We start from the raw sequence: 13,321 nt of genomic DNA on the forward strand, positions 1-13,321 counted from the left end.
TCCTGCTGATGATTTCTCCCCCGTCTTGAGGAGCGTCTTCAGCACAGCACAGCTGCTCCTCTAGCAGGAGGCTGCAGGCACACAGCTCTTGGCTGGCCGAAAAATAGAAAGGGAAGCTGTGAGCCTGTTTCTGCAAGTCTTGGGAGAACTGGCGAAGGATCAAGAATGCTTTCATCTGAACTGCAGAAGAAATGCCGTTGGAATTGCTGGTAGCCGTCATCAAACTGATTGTTTCGCTAGACCCACCCCCCAAAAAAAAGAGCATCAGGAAGTGCTGCGTGTTCAGAGAGGCCAGCAGTCCTGCCAAAATCAAACAACAATGCGCTTACGCAGCGTGAGGACCTCTGGGTTCAGGAAGCTTATCTACCTTGGGACTTGTTACAGGCACTATCTCAGGATCACATATGTGTGTAGTTTATAACGTATTTAACTTTAAAAGCTTGGCTGCAGTCTTTATTTTAAGGTGGCACAGAGCCACTCAAATCATGGAAGCAAGCAGTGCCGCTGAGTGCCCCACACTGGATTTGGTCTTGCAGGCGTTGCTCGTGCAGGTAAGTGCCACTAGGCATGAGAGGTCTGCTCCTGTCAGCACGGACAGCCAGCCAGCACCCTGATGAAAGATTTCCGCTTCGACAGTGCCAAGTCACTGCCCTCCCTTCTTGTGCCTGTTGCCACCACGCTAAATTACTGTAATCTGACATCCCAAAAATGCTGATTTACCAAACAGAGGTCATGGAAATGTCATTGCAGAAACCACTGGCGTTTCGAGGCTCCTACTTGCTCTCCTCCATGCACCTATTCTGCTTCAGCCATTTGGGCACTCTGGGAGGCTGGGAGACGCGGCCGAGTCGCGCGTCCTGCTGGCAGAGGCAGCGTAGCCGACAGAAACACCGTTCTTCTCCTACCTCAAGAGAGCTGAAGTGCTTGCAAGTCTCGCTGGGAATCGATGTGCCCAGGCTCTTGTTAGCTTACCCTGAGAGAACAAGGAGGCTCATCTGCACCTTTGATGGCTCTGGGGCAAACTGGGTACCCAGGGCCTGGGGGCATGAAGTGTCCTGGACTAGAGCTGCTTGGAAAACCGGGGTTTACACTGCAGATAGCTGACCTGCTGTTTCCTCCTACTCTGCTCCTCCACCCCCCGCCAAAGCTCTAAAATGGAAGTTAATGTTCATCAAAGTTTTGAAAAGAATTTGGGCTTTTCCGTGTAAATCACACCTGTCTGGTGTGAAATCTTAGTTTGTTAAAACGTGGTTGTTTTATCCTACAACTGATTTGGGAGAGCTCTGAGCAGCCGTGCCCTGGGTGTGGTGTTGCTACAGGGGCAGTGGAGATCTGCACCTCCACAGAGGTGTTAGAGAGAGGTAAGCAAGGAAGGGCCGCGGTTACGGAGGCATCACCTTCCTGCTCAGAGGAATTGCCTTTCTTTCAAGGGGTACAAATAATTCACGTCACTGAAAGCTTTTGGTGCAATGCTGAAAGAGTTAAAAGACCAGTGAGGTTGTGTGTTACAGCAGGGGACGGAAACCATCACAAAGGGCAGGTAGAATTGTGCTGTGCTGCTGCAGATGCCATGTTGCCCTGTGCTGGCCCGACAGCCCGTGGTGGGGCTGCGATAGCGTACTGGTCAGCCCGTGTCTGGCTGGAGTGTTTCCTTTCATTGCTGTCAGAAAACCTTCTGACGTGGAAGAACACCGAGTTACTGGGGACAACTGAGTCGCTCTTTATTCTAGTTTATTGTAAAACTGTTTAAACTTTGTCGAATCTGGCTAAGGGATCACTCTGAAGTTTAGAAAAGAGTGAGCTCTTTGGGGATTTTGTTTCCCTAAAAGGACATAACCGTATAGCGTGACAGGGACTGTCCTTAGAGCTTCCCGTGTCCCCTGCTGGCCCCCACCCCCCTCTTACCCTGATGAAACACTGCTCGCTGGCTTCTAACTTTGATTTTTTTTTTTAACTACTGGACAAGTTAGGGAGTTTATTCAGATTTTTTTTCATTTGAGGTCCATTTTTACCTGCTGCTCCAGGGTCTGTTGTGCATTCTTGTGTAAGCACAACGCACAAAACAGGAGCTGTTAAAAAAACACCAAAAAAAAGTTTTAAAAGCAGAGCAGTCCTCTCCCAAGGCTTGTTTTGTTTTAGTCAAATTCCCCAGTGCTGTAAAGAGGGTAAACAGGATGGTGGGCGGATGGCAAAGGCTAAACCTGCTGTGGCCACCCCATCATTCAGGATTTTAGTGTGAACGGAGCCGCAGCAGCCCCCGCTGTACCCATGGGCAGCACCCGTAGAGCCTGCTGCTGGCAGAGGGGGCATGTTTTAGAGCAGGCAGGAGACGCTCTTTAAGTTTGTTCTTAAATATTGATCCCTTTGCCAAAGAGAAAAGAAAACTTGGGAAAGCACCTGAAGACCGAGTCAGCTTTTGACAGCATCACGTCTGAAAACATCACCCGTGATCAGCACCGGCTCTGGGGTCAGCCAGGCACACTCCGAGAGAGTCTGTGTTTTGCTGAGGGTCTGTTATGTTGTTATTGGTGTGTATTTCTTTACAGAGTATCAGGAGAGCTGCTGCAGAGAGAGGCTCTGCACGTAACTGAGCACAGAGTGGACAGTGGTCCCTTAGGAGACTCGTCTCCCGGGAGAGCTGGCGCTGCCTGGCTCGGCACTTGTCGTGCCTTCTCGAGAAGGGCTGGGGTTTCTCCTTCAAAATGGAGAGGAGCACTTGAAATGCATCCTAGGGAATCGGAGAAATCGGTCTGAGCTGAGCCGCTTTCCTGGAGCGAGCAGGCTTTCAGTACCAAGTGGGAGTTACGGGCGTTCCCAAGGTCTTTACTCAGTCCGGGTTTAGTGTGGCCTTAATCCGCAGCCTTTCACTGATCTTGGGTTTGAGCACGGCGTAGCAGGATCCACGGCTCGTTTGCTTTTTGGACTAAACTGCGTTTTCCAGTTAACTCCTTCCTTACAGGAGGCAGCATTAAATTCCTTCCTTGACCTGAGAAACGTCAGCAGCCATTTACCTTTGGCCAGCGGTAGCACCCGCTCGCTCCGTGTCGCTAATCGCATCACAGATGTAGATTCTGGAGTTGCACTCGCTCGAGGTGATTCGGTGGTTTGGTGATTCAAAGACCATCAGATGCTGTGAGGAAGCACAGGGCAATGCCTTTCCTTCGTTCCCCTGTTCCGCAGAACTTGCTCAGGTTTAAAAAAAAAAAAAGCCACCAAAATAGCAGACTTTTGCCATGTCAAAGCCAGAATATTTTTTGTTCAAATGAAAATAGACTTTTGTCTTGTGCAAATGAAGCATTATACAGTTTTTGTATTTGTAAATCTGCGGGGAAGCATTAAACAGTCATCTCTGTTACGCAGGAGTAAGTCGGTGATCGAGGGAAGGGGCTCGCCTTCCTGGCGTTTCATTGTAATGTTTGTTGTATATATTGGCACATTAAGCTGTGTATCTTTTTTCTAATAAATTAATATAAAATGTAGCTGTGATCTTTATTTCAATAAGCAAAGGTCCTCATGGGGAAAACTTCCATAATTTTTATTTAATGGGCTTTCCATTTTTAAAATCTCATTAGCTGTGACTTTTTTGTCAGAATTATTTGGATGCAAATTTGGTTCGCAAACAAATTCCACACGCGACTATTCGCTGGTGCCTTGAGAAACAAAGAACGATGAAGTTGTGACCTGGGCTCGTGTCTGCATCCTCCTGGGGCTGGGTAAGTCGCAGTCCCCAGCTCCTGCCACTGCTGTGACCACGCTTAGTGACCAAAGCCACAGACCATGAGCCCAGATTTGTTCAGCACATGCTCTGGGCTTGCGTACAAAGTCTGGTTGTTGTTTAACCTGATCCTTTAATTGCTCTGTGCTGAGGAGCGCGGTTGCTGTTAATGTGATTTCCACCTGCAGCGAGCTGGGGCCGTGGGACCTTTCACCAGGCACATGTTGGGCCTTTGCCGATGAAACGAGGCGGTCCACGGGAGCAGAGCGGGGCAAGCCGAGCTGCTCACGACGAGGTGCTTTGGGAAGTAGTTTATTTATTGCTTCAGGCGAGTGTCGCTTTTGGATCTGCGTGCTTTGTAATCCTGCCTGGATCCTCACAGCGGTGAATCGAGGGACTTGTAGTGCTTCGAGGGCCGTTGATGGAAACTTGGCGGCCCCACTCCAGAAGCACAGACACGGGTAATTTAGATAAGCCCACGCCTGGGGGCTGGTACACGGGAACTGTGTGACATTTTGTGTTCAGCCTTATGGGGAGGGCGGGTCAGATAAAGGAAAGGTCAGATAAAGTCTGACTGCCGGTTCACAGGCTGCTTCCATGTCCCCTCTCCAGCAGAGATGAGAACGGCCCTTTCGGTAGGAAAAGTGTCCTCCCTCTCCTGCACCAGCTCCCAGACACTCAGAGGGAGGCAAGCCATGCCAAAGCCACCACTGTCCCCACGGCGGTGGCCTGGCGTGTCCCCTCCATGGGGCTATTCCCAGAGTACGGAGGTTCCCAGCATCGCCCCCGGCCAGCCAGTGGGAGCCAGAGCTCTCTGAGCCCGAGCAAGAGAACTGGGGACCTGCCAAGGCCACCACTGTCCCCACGGCGGTGGCCTGGCGTGTCCCCTCCATGGGGCTATTCCCAGAGTACGGAGGTTCCCAGCATCGCCCCCGGCCAGCCAGTGGGAGCCAGAGCTCTCTGAGCCCGAGACAGAGAACTGGGGCTCTGCCAGTACACGGTGCTGAAATGAAGCAGGTCGAGGCTGCACAGAATTCACAAAGCTCTCGGGCTTCTCACACTTCTGTGCAAAGTACTTTGGTGATTAGATAATAATGGTAAGGGGAGAACCTGACAGCAAGAAGTATGACTGTGTAAGCACTTGCTAGAGGTCAGCCAGCCCCTCTCATCACATCCGCAGGCACGAACCACCCAAAACGCTGCCCTGAGGCAAAAAGCCGCAGAGCAGGCAGCCGGCTACCTGCCCCAGGTCATCTTCACCAGCCATCAAACACAAACCCCTCCAAAAAGGCAGAAATTCTCTACTGCCCCGGTGCTTTTTGCCTCTCGCTCTTTTGGCTCAGAGTTGCTTTCAGCCGGAGGTGCTCCACGGAGCGCTCCCTCTGACCGGCCGTCCCTGCCTAACGGTGTCCACGCGGCAGTAACGGTGTCGGTATCAACACACGCGTACGGGTCTTCGGCCAGAGAGGTGATACCACACTTCTCTCCAGTAGATCTCCAGGAGCTTTGGCAAAGGGGCCTGTATGTTATTTCTGATTTTTCATGTGAGCTTTGAGGGATAAGGACTGCTCCAGGGCCAGTGGCTGCAGCAGAGCCGACACCTCGGTCTCGGGGTCTTGGTTCTGCCCTTTTGCCAGCAACTGATGCAGGCTGCACGCTGTGTTTTGACAGGTCTTAAGTTCTGCTTTTCCCCATCAAACAGTGTCTAAAGTTCCTCTTCCAGTTGTTGAGGGCAGGGAGCGCGGAGGGACTTTGCTCTGCTGGTTATACATATTTATAGGCACACGCTGGGTGTCAGCAGCACCAAATCCAGCGCTGAAATGCAAAGGATGTGTCTGGCAGAGGCTCGGCCCCTTCCCGCCTGGGGAGCTGATCCCTGGCCCCGTTGTAATGCAGGACGAGCAGAGAGTGACCCAACCTTTCATTCATTGTCCTGTTTTGATCTACTTTGGTATTTGATTTTCCTTTCACATCCGATTTTAGCAGAAGCTCATTGTTACCCAGCCCCAACACGCCCTGCTCTGACAGCTCGGGGATCTCGGCACTGGCAAATGCATCACGGTGGAAGAGCCTGAAAAAAGCCCTTGCTCTGCTGGTGGGCTCTCAACAAGGCTTTAAAGCTTAACGCGGTGTGGGGGTGTTCTCCTTGCCAGTGTTTGTGCTGGTTGTTGTTGCAGTTTCCTTTGCTGCTTCATTCAAAAATGGTCAAAGCATTCAAAGCTTTGTCCGGGAGCTGCTTGGAAGTGCCTCTGACTATGCCGCGATCTAGAGACGCTTGGTTTTGCCACTGCTGTTATTTCTTCACTTCCTTCCCCACATGAACAGCACAGGGCAATGGGGAAGACCTCCTCTGCGTTGGTCCCCACAGGGAAAAAACCGCAGACCCCTCCTATGAAAGCAGCAGCTCTGCCACCCACCCCAGGAGGAGGATGCTCTGCAAGCGCCTCGGCTTTCTCCGGGAAGGCACGGAGCGTTTTGTAGATGGAAAAGGCGAAACATCAAATGCAGGCAGCACCGGTGGGTGTCTGCCCACGCTGGAGGAGATGCTAGAAGGCAAACCTAGCTTTTGCCTTTGGCTTTCCAGATCAAAGTTCAGGACGAGCTTTCAGTGCGACCTTTCGTACAGCCTGAGAGAGACAATTCCTCTACAGAGAGAGATGGAGGATTAGGCAAGAAAGTAACTCATAAAATCTCTGAGGTCTCAGTAACTCTTTGGTCTCTGTTTTGTATTAACGTAGCTTTGGAGAAGCAGCCAAGCACTGGGAGCTGAGGTTTCACACGCTGGTGTTTGGGTGCCTCCACCACGGGGGCATCCAGCTGAGACACCCGTCAACAGCCGGGGTGTCACAGACCCTGAGCTGTTCCCCTTAAAACTGCAGTGCCTTGGGATGTGCCCAGCGAAGGGCTCCCGTATCCTGCCGTGGCTGTGCCCTGGTGCAGGCAGCCCTGGGAGGGCAGTGGGGACAGACTGACCCTCTCCTGCCTCCTGCTGCTGCTATTTCTTGTGCCAGGTAGCCTGATACCCCACCAAACCCCCCGGGGCTGCGGTCAGGCTCCTTGGGTCCCCCAAAATCCAGACTGGCAGAGGCTGAGAGATCTGCCCTTGGCCACGGGAGCGGGCAGCCCTCTGTCATTCACCGCTCGGGGTATGTTCTTTCAGACTGTCAACTATTTATTTCGAAGCACTGAGCGAGCAAATGAAGCTCCCCCAAAAGGGTAAGGGCTTCCCCACGGAAAATGTATCTGGCCCTTAGTGTATATTTTATCCACGCAGAGGAGGAGATCAGCAGGGTAGCAAGCAGGCTGGTCACAGTTCAAAAATAAGAGATGTCACTGGTAAGGGTTTTTTAAATAAAAAATGGAAGATTCATCATTTCTGTATTTTGACTTCCTCCACAGTTAGTCAGAAATCAGGAAATGCCACCGAGGCAAATGGGTCCTGTTCTGCCTGCTCAGCACAAGGAATGTGAGCACGCAGAGGAGGACGGCGAGGGGGGGGGCTCTGGCTCTTCCCAGGCAGAGCTGAGTGATGCAGCAGAGACAGCTCAAGAGCAAACTCGCATGGCATGTGAAGTAAAAATGACAGGGAGGCAGAATAAAGATGGATTTCTACAATCAGCACATCCAGACTCTCACTTCTGCACAAAATGAAAACTTGGAATAACCCCAGAAATGTCAGTGATTTTTTTCCCCCCGTGTTTATAAACAGCATAAAAGCACTTTTACCACCCATACACCTCTCCAGACTTTGCTTTTCTCTAAGCAGCTCTGACTGTTAACTGGTAGCCAAGGTTCATCAATTTTTTTTTTTATCGCAGCCTTGCCCATTTCCCTGTGTTCCTCTCACCGGTGACCACACCGGTCAGGGTGTGATCTGGGAGAAAGGGCTGTTTTGGTGTGATTCCATCAGGTATGGCAGTCTATACACTGCAAAAATGGAGACGTCTAAGCGAAAGCATCAATTTTCCCATTGGCAGCATAATGTTAACCCTCCTAATGAGCTCTCGCTATCTCTGCTGACCACAGTTCATTGAAAAAGTGGAGGGAGGAGCATGTAGGGCAGCTGGTGTGTACTGGGAGGAGGTGAGAAACAGATGTGCAGGAGTTCGGAGCGAAGAGAAGAGCGGCTGTATCCATGAGATTTGCTTCATTCCTGTAGGTGAGACACTGCATAAAAAAGGTTAAGTAGGTGAACAACCCCAAAACTCAGTTGTACAGGGTAGTACAAAGTCTCCGTCTTTTCTAGAAGCAGATGTCCTTGTCCAGAACAGCGTACCCGTACCACGTTATTCCGTAGCAGCGAGTGAGATGTGCTGGGGAGGCAGCAAAGCATCCATCATCAGCTCTTTGCATCAGCCTTCGCCTCGCAGCCTTGAGCTTCTCTGGAGGAGGCGGACGCAGCCAGCCTCACCCCCAGAGCTTCTCGAGCATCCCAGGGAGCAGAGCCCGACCCGTGCCAGCAGGTCCCCGAGCTGCTGCAAGGCAGATAAGGAAAATAACATTTACAGGCAGAAAAGCGGGCGTGTCCCAGCCCTGCAGATACCGATCCAAAGAGTCTACGAGCAGACAGAGGAAACGGCTCTGAGTCGCATCTCCTGTTATCGGGGTTATTTTGCCTGCTTTGGTCCCGCTTCCCAGGGAAGCAGCAGGTTCGAGGAGCTCCATGGCACAAGGAAGCCCCTGAGGTGCTTCTGCTGGGGAGCAGCTTGGCAGGTCCAGCTGTGGGGTTGAGCACCTGGCCGTGGGGACAGCTCTGTGTGCCCGACAGCTCTCAGAACGGGGTCGTTGGCTTTGTTTGACAGATACATAAGCTGCCACTTCAGCGTGAAAGCTGTGTGCGAGCTCCTCTTGCTGCATGGATCAAGAGGAAAATACACCCAGCTGCCTGCACCTTCTCCCTTCCTCAGCTCCCAGGGAAGAGTCTCAGCCTTGTACCTGGGGGGGGAAAACCTGCAGCCTCAGGAGGAGGCAGAAAAAAACCACACTCAGCTGGAATTCTTGCCTGCAAATACTGTATCTTAGCAGCAATTGGGGAGTGCTTCCTCAACACCTCCTATGCAATTCTGAACAGTTAGAAAAGACTTAAAAATCAGATACTCTGTTAACCCTGACACTTGCACCGCAGCCAGAGTCCTCTGCCTGGAAAACATTGCCACAAAGGCTTCCCAGTGCTGTGGAGCAGCAGTCGATCTGAGACGAAATCAGTAACTCCAGCCCCCAGTTGAGCAACCTTCTTGCCAAAGCGCGATCTGGCCACTTCCCGGGGCAGCGCTTGCTTTTCCTGCGCACCAGCCGCTGCAGCACAAAGGGCCAAGGGCAGGGCAGGCAGGGCGAAACCCAGTGAGAAAGATTTTCAGTTTCATGGAGTCTACTTTGTGCCGCGATTGCTTTGTTTTTTAATAACGAGCCTCAGGAAATACCACAAGGCGAAGCCGGAGGAGGGAGTGAGTGCCGAGATCTGGGGGCCACAGGTGACCTTGAAACAAATCCCCGCTGTTAGCAGGGCAGAGAAGAGGAACCGCCGCCGCTGCCTCCCTAGAGGCTGATCTTCCATCCCGACTTGTGAAACCGTTCAGGGGGAAGTGGTCAACCTCCAGCTGTTGTTCGGAGACATTTTCATGGAAGTCTCCAAACAGATGTTAGGCCTCGGTGCTGAAGAGGGCATTTTTTAGAAAAGTGAACAAAACGCCGCAGCCACAGACCACATTTTGTTGAAGATAGCCCTGAAAGTGGATGAAGTTCTCTTTCTGCTCACTTTCACGTGTGTGCACAGCAGAGAGAAAGTTGCCCAGCAGCAACTCGTGCAGCCGACCGCAAAGCAGAGGGGAAATCCAGCACTTAGACCCTCAGGTAAAAGCAATTCACCTGGATTTCTTTGTGCAAAAGGGAGTTTTTCATCACAACTCCTTGTCGTGAAATCAGCCCAAGTGCTGTTTTGGCTGATGCTAAACTGACTGCAGAAGTTGCTGCCCGTGGTTGCCCATTCTCAGCCCCTGCAGTGAGGTCCGCGAGGTCCAGCCTGCTTCTGCCAACACCGAATCACCCGACCTTTTTATTCACCAAAGTGACCCAGGGGTTCTGATGTGATTTGTTCTCTATCCACCGGTTAAAAACATAGACAAGAGCTTGAGCACGGCCGACAAGCAAGGCACACCTCCTCCTCTTCCTCCCTGGGACTCTGCCCTGTGCCTCATGCTGCCACACGCCTTCCCCACGTGCCTGTTCTTCACAACCCATCTGAGAAAGGCTCCCAGCCCCGAGGGGCTGCCAGTGAAATAGTATGTGCTGGAATTAATTACTAAGCAAATCCGTATCTGCGTAAAAAATACTTGTGCATATATATGGGGGGGGTGTGTGTATAGATATATTCTCACACGGATCGTTTGAGGACATAGATGTGTATATGAATATATTCTTGAGAAGCACAAGACATCTGTAACTCACGCTGGGACTCGAACACATGCCAAGTCCAGCCTGGAGCTGCGACATTCCCGCGGGGAGTCCAGAGTTTCTATTTCATTTTCTGCCTTGCTGCCCGGCGCCTGTTCCTCCCTGCCTGTGTGTACCAAAACCTGGGAGCCGGTGCGCACACCAGCAGCTCTCCGCGCTGGCAGAATAGGCAGGCTGGGGAAAGGGAGAGGAAAATGCTCGTTCTCCCTGTCACCTCCCCCTGTGCAGGGCTGCCCTGTGGCAGATGTGACCATCACTAGCACTCTGCTGTGACGGGGATGCTGCAAAACACACCCAGCCATGGCGACTTCTGTTTTCAGCCACACTGGGGGGAACAAAAACCAACGATCTATGTTGATATTTTTATTTTACTGCTGTTGGAAACGTGCTCACTCACGCTCTCAATATCTTGCAGGTCTGAGCCCAGGTTGTGGCTCCTGGTGTTGGGGTTTAACAGTCCGATCAGACAACACTGGCAGAGCAGCCTTGTGACTACAGCCCTGCCGGTACCTCCGGTGGGTGGGTCTCCAAGGGCAGAATTGGGCCCGCTCTCTGCACACCCTTTATGTGGACCCATATCACTGTCTTGTTTGGAACACTAAGGTGAGCTGTGGGCTCCAAGTCAGCAGTCATGCCACCTGTAATGGGCTTGCTTCTGTTCCCTCTCAGTCGATGACAGTGGCCAGACTTCTCTCATACCCACTCAGTGGGATTTATTGGTTGTTGGTTTCGGTTAGCCAGAAGCGGAGACCGGTGTACAGTTGCTGCTGCACTGGGATGGGAGTGGTGGCACCAACCGAGCAGCTCTTTACCACGAGCAGTGAAGGCGCTGCCGTTGGATGGGCTGAAAACACAGGGCACCCTCGGTACAAACATCTCCCCTCCAGTGCCCTCAGCTCCTTGTCGCGGGGAGATAAGGCAGCCAGCGGTATCTGGCTGTGCCCAGGCACAGGGCTGTTCTGCCTCGACCCTTAACAGCTTGCAAAAGGCTTTGCAGTCCCTGTTTTTGTTATTTTTACCACTTTTCACCTTCTGAAGCAGGCAGACAACCGCCCATGTTAATGCAGCTGTTTTCATCCTGTGGCACACGGACTTTTGCGGTGGTCGCACTGCTCCCGGGTGCCAGACACGGAGATACCCCTTGCCGCAGGAACACGGCGCCCATCACAGCTAATCTTGGGCTGAGGTTGGTCCGTTGTCTCCCTCTGCCAGCCCATGACCCGCTGCCTGTTGGGTGCCAGCCCTCAACCTGCTCCAGTCCAGCAGCGGGCGGCACCGCGGTAAAGGTCAGCTCGGCCGGCGGTGCCTGCGATAAGCACCCACCCCCATCTGCCCAGCAGCCCCTGCAGCCCTCCTGCAGCCCCACGGCCTTCTCAGGTGGCACCCCGGTGGGAAAAGCGATGCCATTTCTTCCGTGAGCCTCAATTCACACGTAACCCTGCTGTGGCCATGCCCACACTGGCTGCTCTCGAGCGGGGTTTGGCTGCTTCCCCACGCAGAGACACTGCAGCTTTCCCAGGGCTGGGAGAGGGGACTCGGGGACCACGAGGTGTTTAAGGGCGCAGGGATGGTGAGACCTGTAGCCAGAGGTGATATTGTTGAATAGTCACAACCGGGTAGCTGGAGAGAACAACAAGCGCTCTTTCAGCACACAGATGCCTCCGTCGTGCCTGCACACACCTTCAGCCTGCGCAACCTTTACACTTCAAAATAAAACAGGAGCCGAAGCCATGGCAAGGAGAAAGCCAGTCCGTAACTGGCCATGGTTAAGGGGTAAATAATAACATCAAGAACAGCTAATGAAAGCTTACCATAACGAAGGGTAAAATAAAACCGTGCTTGCTGAGGTGCTCGCACGGGCTCACACTGTTAACACGTATGTGTTTCACGCTTTGGAAATGTGCGTAAAAATCAGCCATGGGGCTTTCGGCAGCCAGAGCCACCTTGTGCTGGCTGCATGGGGAGCACGGGGCATTGCCCTGTGCCCTAAAATGTTACCTGCTGCTAGAAAAGAACACGTGATGGAAGCAGCATTGCCCTGTAACCCCTTAAAAACCCCTGTCAGAGGCGTAATCAGCTCCTCTCCCCTGAGCTGGCCCTGAAGCCCTGCCATTGTCAGCTAATTCATTTGCTGTTGGTCCCCTTGGCATTTCTCCAGTGCGATCGAAAGCAGGACCCGGCTTCCTGAGCCCGGATGTGCCCGATGCCGTTGTTGCCCAGCCGGGTGATGCTCTGAGGGTGACAGCACACACTTCCCAGTGACCTCACCTCACCTCCGGCACACAGACAGGTGGCAATACCCCTCTGGTCTGTGCAGCCACGTACCCCAGGCATCCCCTGCTCCCCCAGCGCCCAACAGCAGGGGCCCCTGAAAAACCCCAGTGGGGTTTGTGCAGGTTGTTCGTCACTTTTTCCCACCCAGGCAATGGAGTGGAGAGCAAAGCATCACCTCCGCAGCGAGGCTAGTTAGTGAAACCAGCTGCTTTGCTGCTGATATTTTGTACACACGTTCTGACCTCTTGGACAGCACTGGCTTGTGTAAAAAGGAGGCAAGAGCCCAGAAAAGAACATGGCACTGTTTGCTCATCCGCCTTTCTAAAAATACCCTGCACGGCTCTGTCACCCGCACGGGAGGCACGGCAGGGCTGGTGGGATTTGATTTCCTCGTTTTCCTGTAAGGTCACACTCCACCTGTCCCCTCCCCAGTAACTCTTGAACACGCTGCCCTCCTACTGTCAAAGGAGTGAATGTCTGGAAAATACCTGCCCCTGCCGGGCTGGTGGGATTTGATTTCCTCGTTTTCCTGTAAGGTCACACTCCACCTGTCCCCTCCCCAGTAACTCTTGAACACGCTGCCCTCCTACTGTCAAAGGAGTGAATGTCTGGAAAATATTAATGTCTTGCAAATTTGCTGAGAAAAGAGAGAGGCAACGGAAGGAATTAAACCCTGGGAAAAACCTTACTGGGAGTCTGTGCCTTACTAGACACCAGAAAATCCACTTTTTACTCCAGGTTTCTCTCTCATGTGGATTCGCTTGGGTTTAATGAAGCGTGAGCTTCCATGAAAGCTTTTCCCGGGGTCAGGACAGTCTCAATGTGTGGCTTCTCTGATGTCTTGTAAGAAACAGGGTAATTGCTGCAGGCTTGGAGAACTCA

Source organism: Buceros rhinoceros, unplaced genomic scaffold, assembly GCF_000710305.1.
Source record: "Buceros rhinoceros silvestris isolate BGI_N320 unplaced genomic scaffold, ASM71030v1 scaffold13366, whole genome shotgun sequence".
NCBI classification, from domain to species: domain Eukaryota; kingdom Metazoa; phylum Chordata; class Aves; order Bucerotiformes; family Bucerotidae; genus Buceros; species Buceros rhinoceros.